Source organism: Rutidosis leptorrhynchoides, chromosome 3 (genome assembly GCF_046630445.1).
Source record: "Rutidosis leptorrhynchoides isolate AG116_Rl617_1_P2 chromosome 3, CSIRO_AGI_Rlap_v1, whole genome shotgun sequence".
In the NCBI taxonomy this organism is placed as follows: domain Eukaryota; kingdom Viridiplantae; phylum Streptophyta; class Magnoliopsida; order Asterales; family Asteraceae; genus Rutidosis; species Rutidosis leptorrhynchoides.
Window position 1 is genome coordinate 502,559,424 of NC_092335.1, and position 24,025 is coordinate 502,583,448.

The 24,025-nt window shown below is 35.3% G+C and overlaps 2 pseudogenes; one reads left to right on the forward strand and one right to left on the reverse strand.

Annotated features, from left to right (window-relative positions):
- Nucleotides 1–16,565: 16,565 nt before the first annotated feature.
- Nucleotides 16,566–20,957, forward strand: LOC139898242 (polyadenylate-binding protein-interacting protein 7-like; annotated as a pseudogene).
- Nucleotides 20,958–21,096: 139 nt separating this feature from the next.
- LOC139901811 (pentatricopeptide repeat-containing protein At4g33170-like) lies at nt 21,097–23,562 on the reverse strand (annotated as a pseudogene).
- Between the last annotated feature and the right edge of the window lie 463 nt (nt 23,563–24,025).

Genomic DNA, 24,025 nt, shown 5'->3' on the forward strand with positions numbered 1-24,025 from the left:
TTTTCTTTAAAAATGATTGCTTAACATTTTTGTTGGAAACTATATATTTTTTTTTAACATATGAATATTATGTGATATATTAATCTCTTAACGTGTTTGATATTATGTGATAGATGTCTACCTCTAGAACAAGTCCCATTGACTCACCTAATAATAATGAAGAGTCAAATGTAAATTGGAATGATTTGTGGACTGATTCACAAGTTCCCGAAGAGGAACCGGAAGAAGAGTCGGAACCGGAAGAAGAGTCGGAACCGGAAGAAGAATCGAAACCGGAAGAAGAATCGGAACCGGATGAAGAAATAGAACCGGTGGGGGAAATAATAAAACGGTTAAGTAAAAGAAAATCCTCAACCAACCGACCAAAGTTAATTATGGTCAATGGTGTTTCCGCCAAGGAAGCAAAATATTGGGAGGATTACCAATTCTCCGATGAATCGGATTCCGACGAGAATTCCGATGATGTTATAGAAATTACCCCAACTGAATTTAAAAAGGCAAAAGAAAATAATAAGGGAAAGGGCATAAAAATAGAGAAATCTAATTCCAACCCCGATGAACTTTATATGTATCGTCAACCCCCGAAGTCCTTAAGTTGTAACAATGACCCGGGAACCTCTAAACCACCAGGTTTTTCTAAACCAATGTGGACAATGACGGCTCGTATTAGGGGAACATCATATATCCCTAGAAACTTGGCAAAACGAACCAAAACCGAAGAAGAAGAAACGAGCGAGTCGGAATAAGATAGTTGTATTCGTGTGGTGTAATATATGTAATATAGTATTCTTATGCTTTATGATATATGTAAAAATTGCTTGTATTAATAAGTATTTTTTTTATGAATCTAACTCTTGTCTATTTTACAGTTTAAAAACACAAAATGGATAGACAACCCAATATTTTAAGAGACCTACCCGGAGACATGATTGATGAAATCTTGTCTAGAGTCGGCCAGAATTCTTCGGCACAACTATTTAAGGCGAGATCAGTTTGTAAGACATTCGAAGAACGTTCCAAGAATGTCTTGGTTTATAAGAGACTTTCGTTTGAAAGATGGGGGATATCACATTGGGAAACTCATAAGTTACGATGTGTTTACTTTGACGCATATATTGCGGGGAACCCAAATGCTATTTTACGCAACGGGTTAAGAAATTATTTTGACTCAATATATCCGAATATTGGACTTCGTAACATGCAACATAAAGAAGCATGTTATGCTTACGGATTAGTAATGTTCGCTTCTCACCAAAGTGAGAACAAGAACATCGGGCTACAACTATTAAACAAAACGTTTCCACAAGTGACGGAGTCGGTAATTGGGGTAAGAAATGAGGTTTTTAGATTATTACGGGACTGTTGGACATTACGTAACCCTCGTCCCTTTGATGACGTTACAACACGCTGTCTTATCAACGGCCATAACGGTTATGTTGCACAAGACCAATGATGGGAAGTAGTCCTAGTAAAACCAGAATGCATGACTTGTTTCTGGACGTATGAATTACGTGTCTTTATTGCCTTTGCTGAACGACTTGTGTACTAGCTAGAATTGTCTTCACAACTATCTTGTATCAAAGTTATTGTGTGCTATATTTCATGCTTTATGTAAAATAAGCGGTATTGTAAGTTTGTAAAATATTGTATAAAAGTTTGAACGCGAAATATTATTATAATCAGTTTTTCATATAGAATTGTAGTAGTTGAATTGTATATTAGCTACTAAGTATGAACTTAACGGGTAGGTACTACCCGAATTTAAACTTATAAAACGCTAATATGAAGAAAAAGCTTTTATAAATGAGTTCATATTATGCTACGAAATACTATTAACTACTCTTAATATTCTGTACGATTAACTTGTTCCATTTAACTATTTTGAAGGAAATGGCACCGACTACTCGACACACCGTGAATATGAATGAAGAGGAATTCCGTACTTTTCTAGCTTCAAACATAGCCGCAGTACAGGCTGCGCTACATACCAACAATAACCTTGGATCTAGCAGTACAGGAAATCGTGTAGGATGCACCTACAAAGAATTCACTGCCTGCAAACCTTTGGAATTTGATGGAACCGAAGGACCGATCGGATTGAAACGGTGGACCGAGAAGGTTGAATCGGTGTTTGCCATAAGTAAGTGTACTGAAGAGGACAAAGTGAAGTACGCTACGCATACCTTCACAGGTTCTGCGTTAACATGGTGGAATACCTATCTAGAGCAAGTGGGACAAGATGATGCGTACGCACTACCGTGGTCAGCATTCAAGCACTTGATGAACGAGAAGTACCGTCCCAGAACCGAGGTCAATAAGCTCAAGACAGAACTTAGAGGGTTACGAACCCAAGGATTTGATATTACCACGTACGAAAGACGATTCACAGAATTGTGCCTATTGTGTCCGGGAGCATTCGAAGATGAGGAAGAGAAGATCGACGCGTTTGTGAAAGGATTACCGGAAAGAATTCAAGAAGATATAAGTTCACACGAGCCCGCCTCCATACAACAGGCATGTAGAATGGCTCACAAACTAGTGAACCAGATTGAAGAAAGAATTAAAGAACAGACTGCTGAAGAGGCCAATGTGAAGCAAGTCAAAAGAAAGTGGGAGGAAAACGGTGATAAGAATCACCAATACAACAACAACAGCAATTACAACAATAATCGCAACAATTATCCCAATAATCGCAACATCAATCGCAACTACAACAAACGGCCCAACAACAACAACAACAACAACAGCAACTACAACAATCATCCCAACAACAATAATAACCGCAACAACAACAACAATCAGAAGCAGCTATGCCAAAGGTGTGAAAAGAATCACTCGGGGTTCTGCACCAAATTTTGCAACAAGTGTAAAAGAAATGGTCATAGCGCGGCAAAGTGTGAGGTCTACGGACCAGGGGTTAATAGAACGAAAGGAACAAATGGTGTCGGAACGAGTAATGGCGGAGCAAGTAGTGTCGGAGCAAGTTATGCCAATGTAGTTTGTTATAAATGTGGAAAACCAGGCCACATTATTAGAAATTGCCCGAACCAGGAGAACACGAATGGACAAGGTCGTGGAAGAGTTTTCAATATTAATGCGGTAGAGGCACAGGAAGACCCGGAGCTTGTTACGGGTACGTTTCTTATTGACAATAAATCTGCTTACGTTTTATTTGATTCGGGTGCGGATAGAAGCTATATGAGTAGAGATTTTTGTGCTAAATTAAGTTGTCCATTGACGCCTTTGGATAGTAAATTTTTACTCAAATTAGCAAATGGTAAATTAATTTCAGCAGATAATATATGTCGGAATCGAGAAATTAAACTGGTTAGCGAAACATTTAAGATTGATTTGATACCAGTAGAGTTAGGGAGTTTTGATGTGATAATCGGTATGGACTGGTTGAAAGAAGTGAAAGCGGAGATCGTTTGTTACAAAAATGCAATTCGCATTATACGAGAAAAAGGAAAACCCTTAATGGTGTACGGAGAAAAGGGCAACACGAAGCTACATCTTATTAGTAATTTGAAGGCACAAAAACTAATAAGAAAAGGTTGCTATGCTGTTCTAGCACACATCGAGAAAGTACAAACTGAAGAAAAGAGCATCAATGATGTTCCCATTGCAAAAGAATTTCCCGATGTATTTCCGAAAGAATTACCGGGATTACCCCCACATCGATCCGTTGAATTTCAAATAGATCTTGTACCAGGAGCTGCACCAATAGCTCGTGCTCCTTACAGACTCGCACCCAGCGAGATGAAAGAACTGCAAAGCCAATTACAAGAACTTTTAGAGCGTGGTTTCATTCGACCAAGCACATCACCGTGGGGAGCTCCTGTTTTGTTTGTCAAGAAGAAAGATGGTACATTCAGGTTGTGTATCGACTACCGAGAGTTGAACAAACTTACCATCAAGAACCGCTACCCACTACCGAGAATCGACGACTTATTTGATCAACTACAAGGCTCGTCTGTTTATTCAAAGATTGACTTACGTTCCGGGTATCATCAAATGCGGGTGAAAGAAGATGATATTCCAAAGACTGCTTTCAGAACACGTTACGGTCATTACGAGTTTATGGTCATGCCGTTTGGTTTAACTAATGCACCAGCTGTGTTCATGGACCTTATGAACCGAGTGTGTGGACCATACCTTGACAAGTTTGTCATTGTTTTCATTGATGACATACTTATTTACTCAAAGAATGACCAAGAACACGGTGAACATTTGAGAAAGGTGTTAGAAGTATTGAGGAAGGAAGAATTGTACGCTAAGTTTTCAAAGTGTGCATTTTGGTTGGAAGAAGTTCAATTCCTCGGTCATATAGTGAACAAAGAAGGTATTAAGGTGGATCCGGCAAAGATAGAAACTGTTGAAAAGTGGGAAACCCCGAAAACTCCGAAACACATACGCCAGTTTTTAGGACTAGCTGGTTACTACAGAAGGTTCATCCAAGACTTTTCCAGAATAGCAAAACCCTTGACTGCATTAACGCATAAAGGGAAGAAATTTGAATGGAATGATGAACAAGAGAAAGCGTTTCAGTTATTGAAGAAAAAGCTAACTACGGCACCTATATTGTCATTGCCTGAAGGGAATGATGATTTTGTGATTTATTGTGATGCATCAAAGAAAGGTCTCGGTTGTGTATTAATGCAACGAACGAAGGTGATTGCTTATGCGTCTAGACAATTGAAGATTCACGAACAAAATTATACGACGCATGATTTGGAATTAGGCGCGGTTGTTTTTGCATTAAAGACTTGGAGGCACTACTTATATGGGGTCAAAAGTATTATATATACCGACCACAAAAGTCTTCAACACATATTTAATCAGAAACAACTGAATATGAGGCAGCGTAGGTGGATTGAATTATTGAATGATTACGACTTTGAGATTCGTTACCACCCGGGGAAGGCAAATGTGGTAGCCGATGCCTTGAGCAGGAAGGACAGAGAACCCATTCGAGTAAAATCTATGAATATAATGATTCATAATAACATTACTACTCAAATAAAGGAGGCGCAACAAGGAGTTTTAAAAGAGGGAAATTTAAAGGATGAAATACCCAAAGGATTGGAGAAGCATCTTAATATTCGGGAAGACGGAACCCGGTATAGGGCTGAAAGGATTTGGGTACCAAAATTTGGAGATATGAGAGAAATGGTACTTAGAGAAGCTCATAAAACCAGATACTCAATACATCCTGGAACGGGGAAGATGTACAAGGATCTCAAGAAACATTTTTGGTGGCCGGGTATGAAAGCCGATGTTGCTAAATACGTAGGAGAATGTTTGACGTGTTCTAAGGTCAAAGCTGAGCATCAGAAACCATCAGGTCTACTTCAACAACCCGAAATCCCGGAATGGAAATGGGAAAACATTACCATGGATTTCATCACTAAATTGCCAAGGACTGCAAGTGGTTTTGATACTATTTGGGTAATAGTTGATCGTCTCACCAAATCAGCACACTTCCTACCAATAAGAGAAGATGACAAGATGGAGAAGTTAGCACGACTGTATTTGAAGGAAGTCGTCTCCAGACATGGAATACCAATCTCTATTATCTCTGATAGGGATGGCAGATTTATTTCAAGATTCTGGCAGACATTACAGCAAGCATTAGGAACTCGTCTAGACATGAGTACTGCCTATCATCCACAAACTGATGGGCAGCGCGAAAGGACGATACAAACGCTTGAAGACATGCTACGAGCATGTGTTATTGATTTCGGAAACAGTTGGGATCGACATCTACCGTTAGCAGAATTTTCCTACAACAACAGCTACCATTCAAGCATTGAGATGGCGCCGTTTGAAGCACTTTATGGTAGAAAGTGCAGGTCTCCGATTTGTTGGAGTGAAGTGGGGGATAGACAGATTACGGGTCCGGAGATTATACAAGAAACTACCGAGAAGATCATCCAAATTCAACAACGGTTGAAAACCGCCCAAAGTCGACAAAAGAGCTACGCTGACATTAAAAGAAAAGATATAGAATTTGAAATTGGAGAGATGGTCATGCTTAAAGTTGCACCTTGGAAAGGCGTTGTTCGATTTGGTAAACGAGGGAAATTAAATCCAAGGTATATTGGACCATTCAAGATTATTGATCGTGTCGGACCAGTAGCTTACCGACTAGAGTTACCTCAACAACTCGCGGCTGTACATAACACTTTCCACGTCTCGAATTTAAAGAAATGTTTTGCTAAAGAAGATCTCACTATTCCGTTAGATGAAATCCAAATCAACGAAAAACTTCAATTCATCGAAGAACCCGTCGAAATAATGGATCGTGAGGTTAAAAGACTTAAGCAAAACAAGATACCAATTGTTAAGGTTCGATGGAATGCTCGTAGAGGACCCGAGTTCACCTGGGAGCGTGAAGATCAGATGAAGAAGAAATACCCGCATCTATTTCCATAAGATTCGTCAACACCTTCAACAGCTTAAAATTTCGGGACGAAATTTATTTAACGGGTAGGTACTGTAGTGACCCGAACTTTTCCATGTTTATATATATTAATTGAGATTTATATTTACATGATTAAATGTTTCCAACATGTTAAGCAATCAAACTTGTTAAGACTTGATTAATTGAAATATGTTTCATATAGACAATTGACCACCCAAGTTGATCGGTGATTCACGAACGTTAAAACTTGTAAAAACTATATGATGACATATATATGGATATATATATATAGTTAACATGATACTATGATAAGAAAACATATCATAAAGTATATTAACAATGAACTACATATGTAAAAACAAGACTACTAACTTAATGATTTTTAAACGAGACATATATGTAACGATTATCGTTGTAAAGACATTTAATGTATATATATCATATTAAGAGATATTCATACATGATAATATCATGATAATATAATAATTTAAAATCTCATTTGATATTATAAACATTGGGTTAACAACATTTAACAAGATCGTTAACCTAAAGGTTTCAAAACAACACTTACATGTAACGACTAACGATGACTTAACGACTCAATTAAAATGTATATACATGTAGTGTTTTAATATGTATTTATACACTTTTGAAAGACTTCAATACACTTATCAAAATACTTCTACTTAACAAAAATGCTTACAATTACATCCTCGTTCAGTTTCATCAACAATTCTACTCGTATGCACCCGTATTCGTACTCGTACAATACACAGCTTTTAGATGTATGTACTATTGGTATATACACTCCAATGATCAGCTCTTAGCAGCCCATGTGAGTCACCTAACACATGTGGGAACCATCATTTGGCAACTAGCATGAAATATCTCATAAAATTACAAAAATATGAGTAATCATTCATGACTTATTTACATGAAAACAAAATTACATATCCTTTATATCTAATCCATACACCAACGACCAAAAACACCTACAAACACTTTCATTCTTCAATTTTCTTCATCTAATTGATCTCTCTCAAGTTCTATCTTCAAGTTCTAAGTGTTCTTCATAAATTCCAAAAGTTCTAGTTTCATAAAATCAAGAATACTTTCAAGTTTGCTAGCTCACTTCCAATCTTGTAAGGTGATCATCCAACCTCAAGAAATCTTTGTTTCTTACAGTAGGTTATCATTCTAATACAAGAACTTCGAGCCATCCAAGGATCCATTGAAGCTATATCCATTTTTCTCTTTTCCAGTAGGTTTATCCAAGGAAATTAAGGTTCGTGAATCAACAGTGGCCAAGTCTTACTTCCCGACGAAGTAAAAATCTGTGAAAGTGAATATTAAGAGCTTTCGCTGTTGCATACTAGAATAAGGACAAGATTTGGAGTCCATGTTTGTATGATATTGTGTAAAAACTGCATTCAAGAAACTGATTTCGATGTAACATATTTGTATTGTAAACCATTATGTAATGGTCGTGTGTAAACAGGATATTTTAGATTATCATTATTTGATAATCTACGTAAAGCTTTTTAAACCTTTATTTATGAAATAAAGGTTATGGTTTGTTTTAAAAATGAATGCAGTCTTTGAAAAACGTCTCATATAGAGGTCAAAACCTCGCAACGAAATCAATTAATATGGAACGTTTTTAATCAATAAGAACGGGACATTTCAACAACTGCAGTTAAATGTCCGTGGATTAACCACTCCGGATCCATGGATCAATGCAGTTTTGAGGCATCCGGAATATCATGAACGGATGAAGGCACTTCTACACAAAGACGTATATCCGGGGAAATATATCGATTGGACACCATTAGAAGAAGCCGGCGAATATCAAAATTTTCGCAACCTTTTCCGAGTAACGTATCAAGGCCATCGAATATATGCATGGGAAAACTTGTTCAGAATGCAAGAAAGAGTGTACCCACTTTTAGTCAAAGAATTCGTTGGTTCACTTAGGGTTGATTACACGTCACCAACATCCGGTACCTTTATGAGATTTCATCTTGGAGGACCAGACCAAACATTAACACTGCTACAATTTGTAAAGGCGTTGGATATCTATGAAAGGTTGCCACATTAATTGATGCAAAATTACTTTAATCAATGTATATACTATGTTTCTTCTTTTAATCATTCAGAAGCATGGGTGGACATGAGCAATAGCGTATATAGTGCAAGCAAGTAGACTTGTAGCAAGCTACGTACCTACGAGCATCGATGCGTCCAAAGATTCATTTCAAGTACCATAAACTGTCGAAAAGACAGTAGCGAAAAAGTTACCAACTTGGATATCTGGTACATTCACGCGATAATGGATCACTCCCATGTTCATATTCCACGAATGATTCTCACTTTCCTTCTTAAAGAAAGGAAAAAGATTACACCAATCATGGGAGGCCATTTTGTAACCAGGATTGCCCAACATTTTCGTATCAATACAAGTGGGTTAGAGGAGAAACATATGATTGCCTTTGATAGAGTAAGCTATACAAGGGCAAACATTTTAACTAGGGGGTCGAACGGCCTTCTAACTAGGTATGTGGATCCCGTGAACAGGCAACCAGAACAACCACAACCGCAGCCAGATCCACAGCCGAATGTTGGAAGTAATTCGGGTCCGGGAAATGATTGGGAGGCTTACATGGCACGACAGTTTTCAGATTTGCGACTCCATAATGATCGAAACACCCAAAAGGTAATTGATCACTACGATACAGGTAACAGGGAGATGCAACATTACATTGATGTAGGGAATGATCGAACGTGGTACACTCAAGCAGGGCAGCAAAATCAGCTTAACTGGATACATGAACAGACTGTGTCATATGCTGCAGATCCCGCTAACTATACCCTCTCTCCTTGGCCTGCATATGAACCATGGGTTCAAATGGGTGATCCATATCCTGCGCGTTATCCTCCTCCTCCTAACCCGCCTACTGAAGACACTGCTGTCGTCCCTGCTCAAGCAACTTATCAGGGGTACAACCCCTCAATATTTCAGGACGACGACGCGGGAAACCAAAATGAAGGCGGAGCTGGCCCAAGTAACTCTTTTTGGGGATTCTTCTGAAGTTGACATGATTATTGGTGAAGTGTGTGAACGGTTTGATTGATGTTGGTTTGTTTCAAAAACAATTTATCTTTATGTTTGGTGTGTAATAACTTGATAGTATTTTGGATGATTGTAATTTGAATAATTTAGATAATTATAAGTGGGGTTTTTAGTACATGGAGTACACCCCTATTTATTTGTGTGAATCGTATGTTTGATTTGTTTGAATTGATACAGGTGAGCATTGTGCTATATGCTGCATTTTTTACAAAGACTGGCAGTAAGTTCAGCACATACTTGATTGGTGATTATTTTGTGGTTGCAAGAAGCGGATGATGTTCTTATGCTGGCATTCACTTCAGCGCCATCATCCCGTGAACTTCAATTTTATACCTTGAAAGTAATAAACTCTCTTATACTCTTTAACCCTCTTGAATTTAAATTTTTCTGATTTCATGTAATGAGGGCGATACATGAACTCAAGTGTGGGGAGGAAGTTATAAATTCTTTCGGGTTTTTGATTTTAGTTAAAAATGCTTAAAATGGTGAAAATTTTCAAACTTTTATCTTCATAAATTCAAATTTTGTTTAAAATTTGTAGATTTTAAAACTAGGTGTATACACCGAAATTATTATCACAAAACAAATTAAGAAACAACCAAATGATTGAGTTTATTTTGTTAAAAAAATCATAAAAACTAGTAGTCATATAAAAGATATAATCATCAGGCTATACCACATTCTGAATGAAAAAGAATCATCAAGTAATTTATTGTTCTAACAATCTAATCCAATGCTCATCTATGTAATGATTGTGAAGGAAGTCAAGTCTTCCAATATGACACACTTGCTAACTTATGTTAGAAGATGTAGTCCAGAACAGCTGTAGATTGACGAAAAATCTTGAAAAGTCATCTCTATCATCGGCTGAAAATCCACCTCACCTCAGCATCAAACAGGGTCTTTGGTGGTCAGACTTATCCTAACCATGAGATGGATCTATCTCGTACAATGGGGGGACACATTGCAAATTAGCTTTTAAGACTAATGAATCTAATCCCCAGATGGATGATCTCTGTAAAGATCAACCGCATCTATGTTGACTGCGGCCAACATACATATGCCATAACAAATTGAGGTGTGCAAACTCATGGTTCACCGATGATATTTGGACATGATATAGTTTCTTCTAAAAACTTATGCTATTTTATGAACTATATTGTGTAAAACCATTTTTAGGACATCCGGTTTCAAGTTCCATGATACTTCAATCATGGGGGCGAGTAGCTTGCTAAGCGCCGACTGAGGCTTCGGTTTTCAGTTACCCTCAACCGGACTTTGAGGTTAAAACCAGAAAACTTGTTAGTGTAAAAACTAACATGTCTAATTTTCAAAATATAAAAGGTTTTTCGAAAAGGTCCCAATTTCCCTAAGGATCCAAATTTTTAAGAAATGTAGATTTTAAAACCCGCCTTTCGACTTTGGTGTGATTTCATTTCATGTGTGTACTAAAAGTGTGTGTATTACATTGTGAAATAAATAAAAGCGTGTGTACTCCAAAGGTGTGTGTATACTCAAAACGCGTGAGTTTGATTCGTGTGTGAAATAAAAAGTGTGAGTGTATATATTGTGACCCGAGTGTGTGTTCCATATAGCGTGAGTTATTGTGTTACTAAATAACTTGTGTATCTTGTTTACTATATCAAGTGAGTATGATTCCCATTTTTGTGTTCTCAATTAAATAAGTGTGTTCACTATAGTAAATTTCGATTTCTTGTGAGTCTTGCTTGAGGACAAGCACGGTTTAAGTGTGGGAATTTTGATAACGCCAAAATTATACATGTTTATTGCCGTTATTTCGATCCAAAGTTGTTCCATTTGTATGTAATTGTTGTACGTATGTATTTTAATTCGTGTATATTTGTAAAAGTCCATTGTGAATGAATAAATGAAGACCAACAGCGAAAACAGAGTTAAAACGAAGATTGAACGCGTAAAACAGCCTGAAACCACTGAAACAGGTCCAAATGCGGCGCATCTCTCTTAGATGCAGTGCATCTATGCACCAAATAACTCCCGACAGTTTCAGATGCGGAGCATAAAGACTTCTGGACCAAAACAGCCTCAGATGCGGCGCATCTGAGATGGATGCGGCGCATCCAAGCCAGATGCGGCGCATCTGTCCCAGATGCGGTGCATCTGGTCTCCTGCCGACAGTTCTGAGTGCAGAATCGAGCTGGAATCTACTGAGCGTAAAGAGATGAGGCGCATCCCAAACAGATGCGGCGCATCTGGTCAATTTCTGGCCATTTTACCTAACTTTTTAGCCTATTTAAGAGAGCCTTTGGTTACATACTTCATATACCTTCACTACTACGTTCTCCCTCAGTTCTAATATGATTTTCAAGGTTCAAGGAAGGCTGCAAGTCAATCTCCACTCTTTCAACATCAAGATTAAGCTAGGATCGTTTATCGCAATTGGTACTATTGTTCTATATCTTTTTAAACATGAATTCAACTTGTATTTACTGTTTCATTAGTTCTACTATGATTATGTTAGGCTAAAAGCCTTGTGTGTTTGCTTCAATGTAAGATTTATGGCTTGGGATTGTTCTATACTTTGATGTTATGCTAGTTATACATATGTTTGATTGATTAAATTATCTAGTTCAACCGTAAGAACCATTGTTATGCTTGTTTAGTTCATTATTTCAATTATATAGATTGCAAACCTATTAATGTGAGTTAACTAGGAAAACAATCTATACTTCAATACACCTAGTAATCTAGAAGATTAGATGCATAAACTTAAGTGATTTTGTTATGTGTTTAATTCGGTAATTGAATAAGTTCCAAAGCAACATAGTTATGAAATTACCTCAAGTGAGTGTTGTAATTTAGGTTTCATGTGAGTTTAACCTGGTTGAATCTAGTTAGTTAATCAATCTAAATCACCATGTTCTTTCAAAAGATCCATAGTTGTAATCATCCTTGTATCCTAGTTCAATTATGTAAGTTATGACTTGATTTATGTGAATTTATCAAAGACCATAGCTTATACTTCAACACCTAGTGATCTAGCCACCTATATGTGAGTATAGGATGTTAATTGAACGATATTTAGGATATACAATCATGTAGTTTACTTAGAGTGATCTTAGTAAACTAGGTTTTATGTGAATTCAACCACGAAAGAATCTTGTTGATTAAACATAACTCTTAAGTTTATAGAAATTGTGAAATTGATATAAACTACTCTATTGTAACTATTACATAACGGTTTTAATTATAGAAGAACAATCCCTGTCATTTATCAAGCATAGAAGTAAACATCGCATTCACATTCTTGTTAATTACTATATTTATTTACTGTTTCGTTAAACGAAAATACAACTTCAAACACAAAACCCCCCTTTTAGAATAATTAATCGTGGTAAAATCTTAAAAACAAACTTCTCCCTGTGGATTGAACTGGTCAATTTACTTGCTAGTTACTGCATGATTGGGTTTTAGTTGCCTGCATTATGTGTTAATTATTAAGCATATTGTCTTCATTTTAAAGGTTACATTTTGACACATCAGCGATGTAGGTATACACAGAATTCTCATTTGAAATTACACTATGCATATCAATTTCAAAAATACCATCACGTGGATAGGTATTAAGATAAATATATTATCCTTAGAAACTGAAATACCTAAGTGTGTAAATGCAAGTTAAAAACTAGCATCTTTCAAACTATGTCGCTCGTAGTATTGAGAGCATAATGCTATTGTTCCAACAAAACAATAAGACCACTTAGAGAAGTAAGTTCAGAGGTACCAATAGCTTTAACAAAAGCTTGATCCCCTTTGCCTACTTGCAAATCCAGTGTGTCTTTCTTCAGTCTATTACTTCTTCTCATTCCCTTCATATTGTTACAGGTGTGAAGGCCACAACCAGTTAACAAAAATCTAGGAATCACTAGAAGAAGTATATAACTATATATGGAATATACCGTGTGAATGTATTACAGATCGATCGCTGGAAACCATGTAATCAATTGAATTATGAAATCGTAGTGTAACCATAAACCATTGATCACGATCTTCCGATTTTATCTGTTACGATTGATACGGATCGATAGATGAGACAGATTGATACCGATCATTCAAGATTTTCAATTTTTCAATTCTTAGGGTTCAATTGGATTGTATAGGAATCGATTGATATGAATCGATAGATGAGAGAGATTACGGTTATGATTGATAAGCATCTGTTTTTGAAATGGCCATTGAAAATGTCGATTTAGGGGTACGGGATTTCAAATTGTGTTTTAGCGGGCTTCCTAGTCATCATACAGCAAAAAACTGATCAATTATAGAGAGAGAGAGAGAGAGAGAAATGCATTCATACGAGAACATTCTCATGTTTAATTCATGTTTAATTTTTGTGAGAACACTTCTTAACCACTCATTTAGTTAATTTTAATTAAATTTAAATTAATATGAAAAAAGTCTTTTAAGAGTTTAATGGTAATTGTATTGGACGTTTGATGAATAAGTTTCAAAATAAAGCAGTAACAATTTCCTAATTCATAGCATCAAGAACAACCATAACAATTTAATCGCATTTCAAGCTTCCGTAAATATTTTATGTTAACATTAAGAAAACTATGCAATCATCCTTATCCAACCAACAACAATATTTATCATTTATTTTAAGGGTGTGTCTGCAACTTCAATCAAACGGACATCAAATATGAAATTTAAGGGTGTGGCTGCACAATTATATGCATATACATATACATATTGTGTACGCAAACCTTAAAATTATTGAATGCATAACCATTAGTTATTCATTTGAATTTAGAAACTAACATGTGACCATAATAAATCAAATTAACACTTTAAATACAATGGAACCGTGATGTATTTAATTTCAGTTCATAGATAACAAGAATCTAAAATACTTTTTTGGATTCTTACAGTACGTATTCATCTTTGTTCGTTTAAACTTTTGGGATTCTTCTTTGTTTTTCGTATCATTTTTGGGATGCTGTAAAATTGGATTAGTGATACACTGATACATCCATGCTGTAAAATTGCATCCATAATATTGGATGCTGTACAATTTTATCTGAATTACAATTATTAAAGGATGCATCTTTTTCATTAAATTTCATTACTTATCACATGACAAGTTGATAAAACTAAGAATTAAATATGGATGTATCACACACATCCACAAATATGTAAACGAATACAACGAATGGAGACAATCAGGATGCAAAAATATGGATGCTCAAGCACTAAGGAATCATAAACACATAGATTTCGACATTTGAAGAGTCATCAGTGACATCTAAAATATCGAATTTGATGTATAGTAGAAATTTAAATGATCAAATGAATCGTTGGCTATGATGTTAACATGATGACAAAGGATATTCATGTTGGTCAAGATGATGGTTACCGAATAAAGGCCGACTACAGTTAATGAATATACTAAAAGAAGAGTGATCATTGAATTAATTATGCTCCGTATTTAAAAAACTGATTTGTGATGTTTATTTCCCCATTTACCCTTTATATATTTTTTACAATTTAATTATAATTAATATGAAAATTCAAAATTATGTGGTCTAGAATTGTTCTCACCAAATATACATGTGAGAATGTTCTCATGGAAATGGTACCATATAAATATATATATATATATATATATATATATATATATAGTTTTTTATATTTTATTATATGGTTTTTTTACCAATCATCAATATACGTCACGGGGCATTTGGGTTCTTACTCTCGACCAGTGGCGGATCCATGATTTTTTTCACCGGAGACAAAAAAAAAATAAAAAATTTCATATCGTAGTACTTTTTGCCAAAATATGGAGGTTTTGAGGCAAAAAATAGAATTTTTAGGAAAATTGCGGAGGTTTTTGGGGCAAAAAAAAATCCACCGGAGGCGAAGTCAAAAAAATCAAAATTTTTACCTTGAAAATTAAAAATCTACTGGGGGCGGGCACCCCCTCCGGTCCCCACATTAATCTGCCCCTGCTCTCGACAAAACAGAAACCGAAACACAAAAATTGCGAATAGCTACTTTCTCATTTACTACAAATCAACCACATAATTTTTTATTCATTATAAATAAACTAGTTATTAACTTATTAGTGTTTAACTTTTTACTTATTAGTAATCAATCATATAACTTTTAATATATTACAAATCAATTGTAATTATGATTATTGTTGTTATTATTAAAATATGTTTTATTATTTTTTCTTTTTAAAAAAAATAGTTTCTTTTGTAAAAATTTTAACATTCAATTTATTACTAGTGAAATGACCTGTAGAATCACTGATTTGTTTAAACGAAACAGTTTAATGATATGTTTTAAGTATTAAGTGAATTTAAATGATAAAGTCATTTAGTTTAATGACGCGTGAAATCGCAGATTCTGACTAAGAAACATGTCGTTATTTTCACAAACATATTGACGTACTTAACTTGGTCTGAATAAATGAACTATATTCATTATCTCACCACCATTTCCCAAATTTTTATCACAATTACTATTTTTCCTATCATAAAAGTTTACATTACAACATTTTATTGAGATATGTATTTCGCATTCATATGTATCGTAATTAATTTCGTAAATAATACTCATATTTGAATAATAATAATATTATAATTATAATTATAATTATAATTATAATTATAACAATAAATAATTATAATTATAATTATAATAATAAATAATTATAATTATAATAATAAATAATAGTAATAAAGTTTGCTTAAAAATAATAATAATAAAGTATTTACAGAGTTGTACATGTTTTTAAAAAAAATTTAGAAAATTAAAATTACAATTTAGGAGAAATTAATATTTCCTTAAAAATTTCGTATTATTTTTTTTAATTAAATTAATATATAATTATGGCATTATCATTTCATTATGAAAAATAAAAAATAATTACCTTAATAATAATATCTTAATTTTCGAGCTTTATATAACTCATAAAAATGTCATTTATTTGTAACTTTTATCTCATTTTTTCAATCAAATTTAGCTACTCGCAGTAACAAGGACACCCAGCTAGCTCTCCGTCAACAAAACTTGAGTTCAAGTGTTAATCTCATGTCAACGTGTACGGAACTGTAGATAGATGGATAGATAAAGCTTCTCTTTAATCTCTCAAATTTTGTGGTACGTACCTGCTCATAATTTAAACACTCGTTAACCAACAATAAACACATGGCTCTCACACAACACCACCCTCAGGTTAACGCACAAACATACTTTTTATACTAATTTCAATTTCAATTCATATATCTAAAACTCGTGTCTACATATAATAAATGTATCTGTATCTATATTCAATTGGTAATGAATCGATTTCGTATGGTCTCATCAATCATCGAGGTACGCAAAGGTAAAAATTAATGATTATGATGATAGTTATTGTTATTATTCAGTACATACAGTTTATTTAATCATCAGATCTTGTGAATTTGTGTTCATTGTTATGTTTTTGGACTCAATTTCGAGATCTGTTAATGTTGATGAATCAGAAATGTGTGAAATTGTGATTATTTGCGTTTTATATATATATATATATATATATATATATATATATATATATATATATATATATATATATATATATATATATAGGTTAAATTCAGTGAGTTGTTAAATGTTATTGATATTAGTTATTGCACGTTTTAGTTAGGAAGTGAGTTGGATATAGATATCAATCACTTTTTATCATTCTATCATACTATTTAATAATGATTATTATTTATTATTTATTTATTTATTTATTTATTTATTTATTTGAAAGGCAAGCTTCCTAAAGTGTAGCAGTTGGGGATTGAACCTGGGTCCTTTGGAACTTTCTAAGCATCTTACCACCTAGCCACCCCATGGGGTTAATGATAATAATAATAGCTTGTCCTGAACAATAGTGATTTATTATAAAGATTTGTGTATGAATCTCATTGCTTGTTGATTATAATGATAACTATTTTCGAGTTCATTTGAGTTAATCTGCAATCTGAAATATCTGCTTTGCAGGATACGGGTAACGCCAGCTGCAACCAGCAGCTTTGATTTTAGAGTTCCATCGTATGCTTTTTAATTCGTTTTATTTTGTTATCGCGAACAACTGAACAAGAATGAGCCTGCTCAATAGAGGGGCTTCTTCCATTGACAGAACGCTTAGTGCAACAGGAAAAGCGAAAAGTTTAAATCCAGATGCTGCAGAATTCGTCCCATTAGCTCTAAAGATCACCACCTGGAAACACAAATGTTGCAGACACATCTTCAGATTTTAGCAATTTTGGTACCTCAAAACCCGAGAAATCAATACTGAATAGGTCAGAGTCATACGTGTCGAATAATTCAGATGACGAGGCCCTCCAATTCTGGCGTCACCAACTACCCGATGACATCACTCCCGATTTCAAAGTTGTGCGAGAAGAACAATCTCAAGGAATCAATAGCATTTCTTTTTCAAATTTGTCCATAGCTGAGAAGATGCGGTATTCACTTCCAGAATATGGAGAAAATGGATCTGCTGCTAACTTTCAACTATCGTCTGCTAAGCGGTGGGATATGCATGACGATCAGTTAGTTAACAGAATCTTAGATGGGCCTTTTTATAATGGTGGTTCTGGGCAAGGGTACGTTGATGACATCATCAATGAGCAGCAGCAGATGGACGGTACAGAAGTAAATTCTCTCGACTATTTGGCTTCTCGATTTCCAGGTTTTACAGCTGAAAGTCTTGCAAAAGTTTATTATGCTAATGGATGTGACTTGAATTTGACAGTTGAGATGATTAATCAGCTCGAGGTATGTCCTGCCGTTCCATCTTGTGGGTCGATTTGGTTTAAATTACACGATTTAATCTACTTGATTTCTTCATTAGAAATACTTTTAATCTACATTTCAGTGTTAACATTTTGAAATAAGATAACTGTTAAATAATGCTGTTGATAAATTGTTTAGTTCTATTTAAAACTAGTTTATTAAAAATCTCAGAATACAATTTTTTTTTTTTTTTTTTGTGCAGCCTGTTATACAATGAAATTATAACACACTCTAGTTGTAGCACTATTTGCATGTTCTCATTATCCACACAAAGAATATTTTGTTTAAATCTTTGCAAGTTTGATTCTAGTGCAAGAGTAGTAGTATATACACATAATTGAATATTTTTATTACTGCAGCTTGATGTTGATAATGGTCTGAACCAGAATCTAAACTCCAAGGCATTTTCTGCTCCAAATCGCAGTGCTCTCGATTTTCCCGCGCTCCCTCATACCGAGAATCGAAATAACGTGCCAACATTTTCTCCACGTGATCAGCTGAAAAGTGTTAACTCTTATCATTCTTTAGGAGCTACAGATTTTGCTTCTGCAGTTAGAAAAATGGCATCCCAAGACTCAAGCATTTGGAAGTACGATCGAACTCATTCTCCGACTTCCACCATTGAATCAAGTAGAGGGTCCCACACTTTGTCAAACGGTTATGGTGGTGGTGGTGGTTATGGGGAGAGGATGGTCAACCGGAGTTCAAGCCGTTCTGCTCCTGTATGGCTAGAAACTGGGGACGCAGTCGGTAATTTCTTCGATGAAAAACTTGTAGTTAAATAAATTTGTTTGATGAAATGGCTTGTGTCTACGCACTTTAACTTTGTCGAGATCACAGCAAATATGTACTCTGAAATGCAGGGTGAAGCTCGTGATCATGCACGCCTACGCAATGCATACTTTGAACAGGTATAATTTATGCTTGTGCTATTATGTTTTTTTATTTCTCAATAATCAAATTGTCTATAAGATTGAGATGTAGGAAAGGATCTAAAAGCATCACACATTAGCATAGTAATCAGATTGTGTAATTATAAACAATGGATGATCCACTTTCATCATTATTCCATGTCTCTTTACTGAAATATAAAACGGAAGAACATTGTAGTAAAAAGAAGAATTACGTTAGGGTATTGAGAATATCCAATATTTTCTACTATTTTTATAACAATTTCGAAGCTACATGCCGAGTATGATATGAGATGAATTTCAAGTTAGAATTGTATGTGTTAGGAAGTGATCTAGACTTGAATCTGATAACCTGGTTGTGTTATAAGTACTGGACTCTCAAGATTATAAGTGTCATATGCCATATTTACTGTTATTTTATCTACTGTTTATTTAAATTTTTGTATGCACTGTATTACTGCCTTAAAAATAGGCACGGCAGGCTTACCTTGTCGGCCACAAGACTTTAACCAAGGAACTGAGTGTAAAAGGACAATTGCACAATATGCAAATGAAGGCTGCTCATGAAAATGCCCAAGAATCTTTTTACTATCAGAGGTTTGTACCCTATGATTAAAATAGCAGATAAACGCATCTCTACCTCGGAATTACTCTGCGAGTACACGGTTTTTGCTACTCGGGGAGTACTCGGTCAAACTCGGCAAAAACTCGTGATTACTCAAAAAATCGGTCAAAACTCGGGAAAATGGAAAGTCAAACTTGGTCAAAGTCAAACTTTGTCAACATCTGATTACTTCACGAGTTGCCGAGTACTCACTAAAAAGTCCCGACCGAGTACTCCCGAATAGACATTTTTGACCTTGTGGAATCTGACAATGACAAATCGAGTATGTAAGTTCATTTGCTTTCAAAGCAGAATCAGCTTTGTCAAATGTTTGCTTTTATTCTTCAGCCAAGATAAAGTAACTGTTGGAACTTTGTTCAATATAGGTTGTTGTTTGACATAAAGATTTTGATCATACGCACTCAATGTGACAAACACGTTGAAAGTTACCCGAAGTGTATTTTCATGTGTTAGCCCTCCTAAGCCATTTTATTTAGATATTTGTATTATTGCTGCAGGAATCCATTTGGTCCAAATATGCAGGGATAATCGATCTTCACAGGCTACACATAACTGAACCATTCATGTCCTGGAAAGAGATCTTATGACCCTGAGTAACATTGCCTGGTCAGCAGACCAGCCGCTGCAGGTGTACATATGTGTTGGAACGGGTCACCACAACAAAGGGACCGGCACTCCTGCAAGGCTTCCTGCTGCTATCCAAAGATATCTTTTGGAGGAAGAAGGCCTTGACTACTCCGAACCTCAACCGGGGCTGCTTCGAGTTGTAATATATTGATCAATAACCAAAAAGATATAAAAAGTTTTTTGACACCATAAAAAAACTGTAACATCGTAAAATCGAAAATACAAGGAAAAAAAATGATATGCTTGTACTTGTACATTGCAAGGGCATAGAGATTAGTGGGTAGTTTGGAATATGGAATTAAACAAATTTTAAAAGAAAACTGTATCTGTGTATTATAAAGATGTAATCATCCAACAACAGAATTACACTTTTAGGGAGGTTTTTGAGCAGTCAAACATCACTGGTTATTATCGTTAATATAATACAAAAAGGTAACACTAGATCGCGTCAATTTTGAGCGATTTGACCGACTTTTGACATATTTTAACCGAATTTTTTACTTTTGACTGGCGTTGACCCGACCTTTCCTGCATTTGACTCGACTTTTAACCGTTGACTGACTTATTAGAAGACGGGACGGGGTCGAGACGGGCTACTCACCAATATGCCGCAACAGGCGTCACAAGGGACACAACGGACGTCGTTTACAGCACTACATACATTACATATGTGAAGTACAATTTTTATACAGTCAAGCTATACATGTTCTGCATCTTCAATGTATCTATCTTCTCTAATCATATTCATCAAATCCTTCAACTTATCGTATATCATTTCGCGTTGCGGGTGCATTCTATCATCTGCAACGAACACATTCGCTACATATTTTACATCGATTCGGCTAAACCCCGGGACCTTTTCTACATTCTTGCTCTTCATAACCTTTCTAACATCAGCCACATCACTCCATTGCTTACAAGCAGCATAACTATTTGACAACAGTACATAAGTCGATGAATCAAACGGCTCCAATTTCAAAAGTTTCGTCGCTACACGTTTTCCCGTTTCCATATCCCCTCGAAACCAACAAGAACCAAGCAAGGTCCTATACATCGAACCACAAACTTCAAAACGCATCGACGCAATAAGTTTCTCAGCTTCTTGAACATGTCCCGCTCGGCTAAGACCATCTACAAGACACGAGTAGTGCTCGATATCTGGTTCTATACCATAATCTGTACTCATTGAGTTAAAATACTTATAAGCTTCTGAAACTAAACCAGAGTTAGCACAGGCTGTTAACACGCCAATAAACGTTACTCGATCTGGTAAAATATTCCTATCGGATTTTAAATTGTCGAAAAGTTCAAGCGCTTTTTGGCCATCTCCGTATTGAGCTAACCCCATCAACATAGCGTTCGAGAGAGCAATACTTTGAACGCGGGCTCTGTTATACAACTGATACGATTCTTCTATAACGCCACATTTGGCGTAAAAGTTTATAAGTGAAGTGCAGACAAAAGTATCTGAAGTACGACTGAACTTGATTACATCAGCATGTATTTGTCTACCTTGTTCTAATGCAGTTAAGTTAGAACACGCTTTAATCAACTTCGCAAAAGTATACTCGTCGGGCGACACACCCGATCGCCTCATTTTATCGTACATCAAAAAAGCATGATCCTCGTCTCCATTTTCTACGCATCCCGAGATCAAACAAGTCCAAACAACGTTATCTGGATACTCGATTTCTTCAAAAACTTTGTGCGAGTCCTCCAATTCTTCGCATTTAATATACATTTCAACGAGGGTACAACCAAGATATAAATCTTGATTAAACCCACATTTCAAAACATACCCATGAACTTGCGTCCCAAGTGTTCGATTTTTTACAAACCCGCACGCTTTAACCATGGTTGCTAATGTAATCTCATCTGGTTTTATGCTTTTATCTAACATCTTTTTATACAATTCAACAAATTCTTCCTTCAAACCACTTTGTGCGTACGCAGTTATCAAAAAATTCCATGAAAGACTATCAGATTCTTCCATTTCAAATAATACTTTTGTGGCCGATTTAAAGTCATCCATCTTTAAGTACATGTTAATCAAACAGTTCGAAACATTAACATCTATATGAAAACCTGTTTTCAAAATCATCCCATGTATCTGTTCACCAAATCTTAGATCACCATTTTCCACTGCAGTAGCAACAGATTTGTAATACCAGGAAACATTTTTATTCCATAAAACTATCATGTGATCAAATTCGTCGTTCATAAAACATAATTTAATAGCGTACGCTTGTAATTGCGCTTTTAATTGCTCATTATACGTCCCGTTTGTTACAAAATCCTCATTAAACCAACTAAATACGTATCGCAAAATGTCAATATCCGGATGTCCAATTTCACTTTTATGAAAATCTAGAAGAAAACGCAACGCTTCCTCTCGAAGTCCACTCTTTATGTACGCTCGCATCATCATGTCCCACAACACAACATCGCGATCATGTTCCGCCATGTCAGCAAACATCGTCCTTGCGTCGCTTAATCTACCAAACTTGATATAAATATTCACTAGAGCACCAGAAACAAGCATATCCAGATCCAACCCAAATTTAATAACATACCCGTGTACACATTTTGAAGCACATACATACCCTGACATCAAACATAACTTCAAAACCGGCGCAAAAGTCAAACTCGATAACAAAACGTTAGACAATGTAACAAGCTTCTTAAAAAGTTTTAAACCCCCTTGTACGTTACTCGAATTAGACTCACAACACGAAGCGTAAGCTGTTAAGATTGAATTCCATGTAACGATATCGCGTTTAGGCGTTATGTCAAATAAACGTCTAGCGAAATGTAACTCGCCGCATTTTGAGTACATGTTGATTAGATTGTTGGTTAGAAACCGGTCAGATGTGGTGGGTCCGTGTGTTACGATAAGAGCATGAACTGCTTTTCCGAACCGCAAGTTGTTTTGGGAAATTGCGGTACGGATTAAATGAAGCCAGTGTGATTTAGAAGATGAAGAAGATGAGGTGATTGTGCTATAGAAATGACGTAAGCATTTCAGGTACATATTTAAGTATGCATCATTATTTTTGTTCACAGTAGAAGTTGAACCCAATGTAAAAACAAAAAATCAACTATAGTTTTTATTTGTTTTTGGTTCTTTAATCTCCATCAATCAAAGTTTTTATAACAAAATTCAAAGATGGTTTTGAATCCTTTTTATGTTAGTCACCAGCCATTTCATTTATATTCCACACACCATGACAAAATAAATGTTTCTACAATACTCCAGAAGGGTACATGGTAGTCAACTATATCAAATTTTCTACTTTGGAATGGTCAACTTTTTAAATCATAAAAAAAGTTGTTTATAATTTGAAACATTTTTATCATTTAAAAATATTTATAGTATGATTTTTCGTCTTTGTTGCAAGGGAATGATCATGAAAAAACAAATGAACAAACTTGGAATTGAAATAGGGAAACACAATAATTAATACGAGTTACGCCACTAGTATCGAAATTAAGCA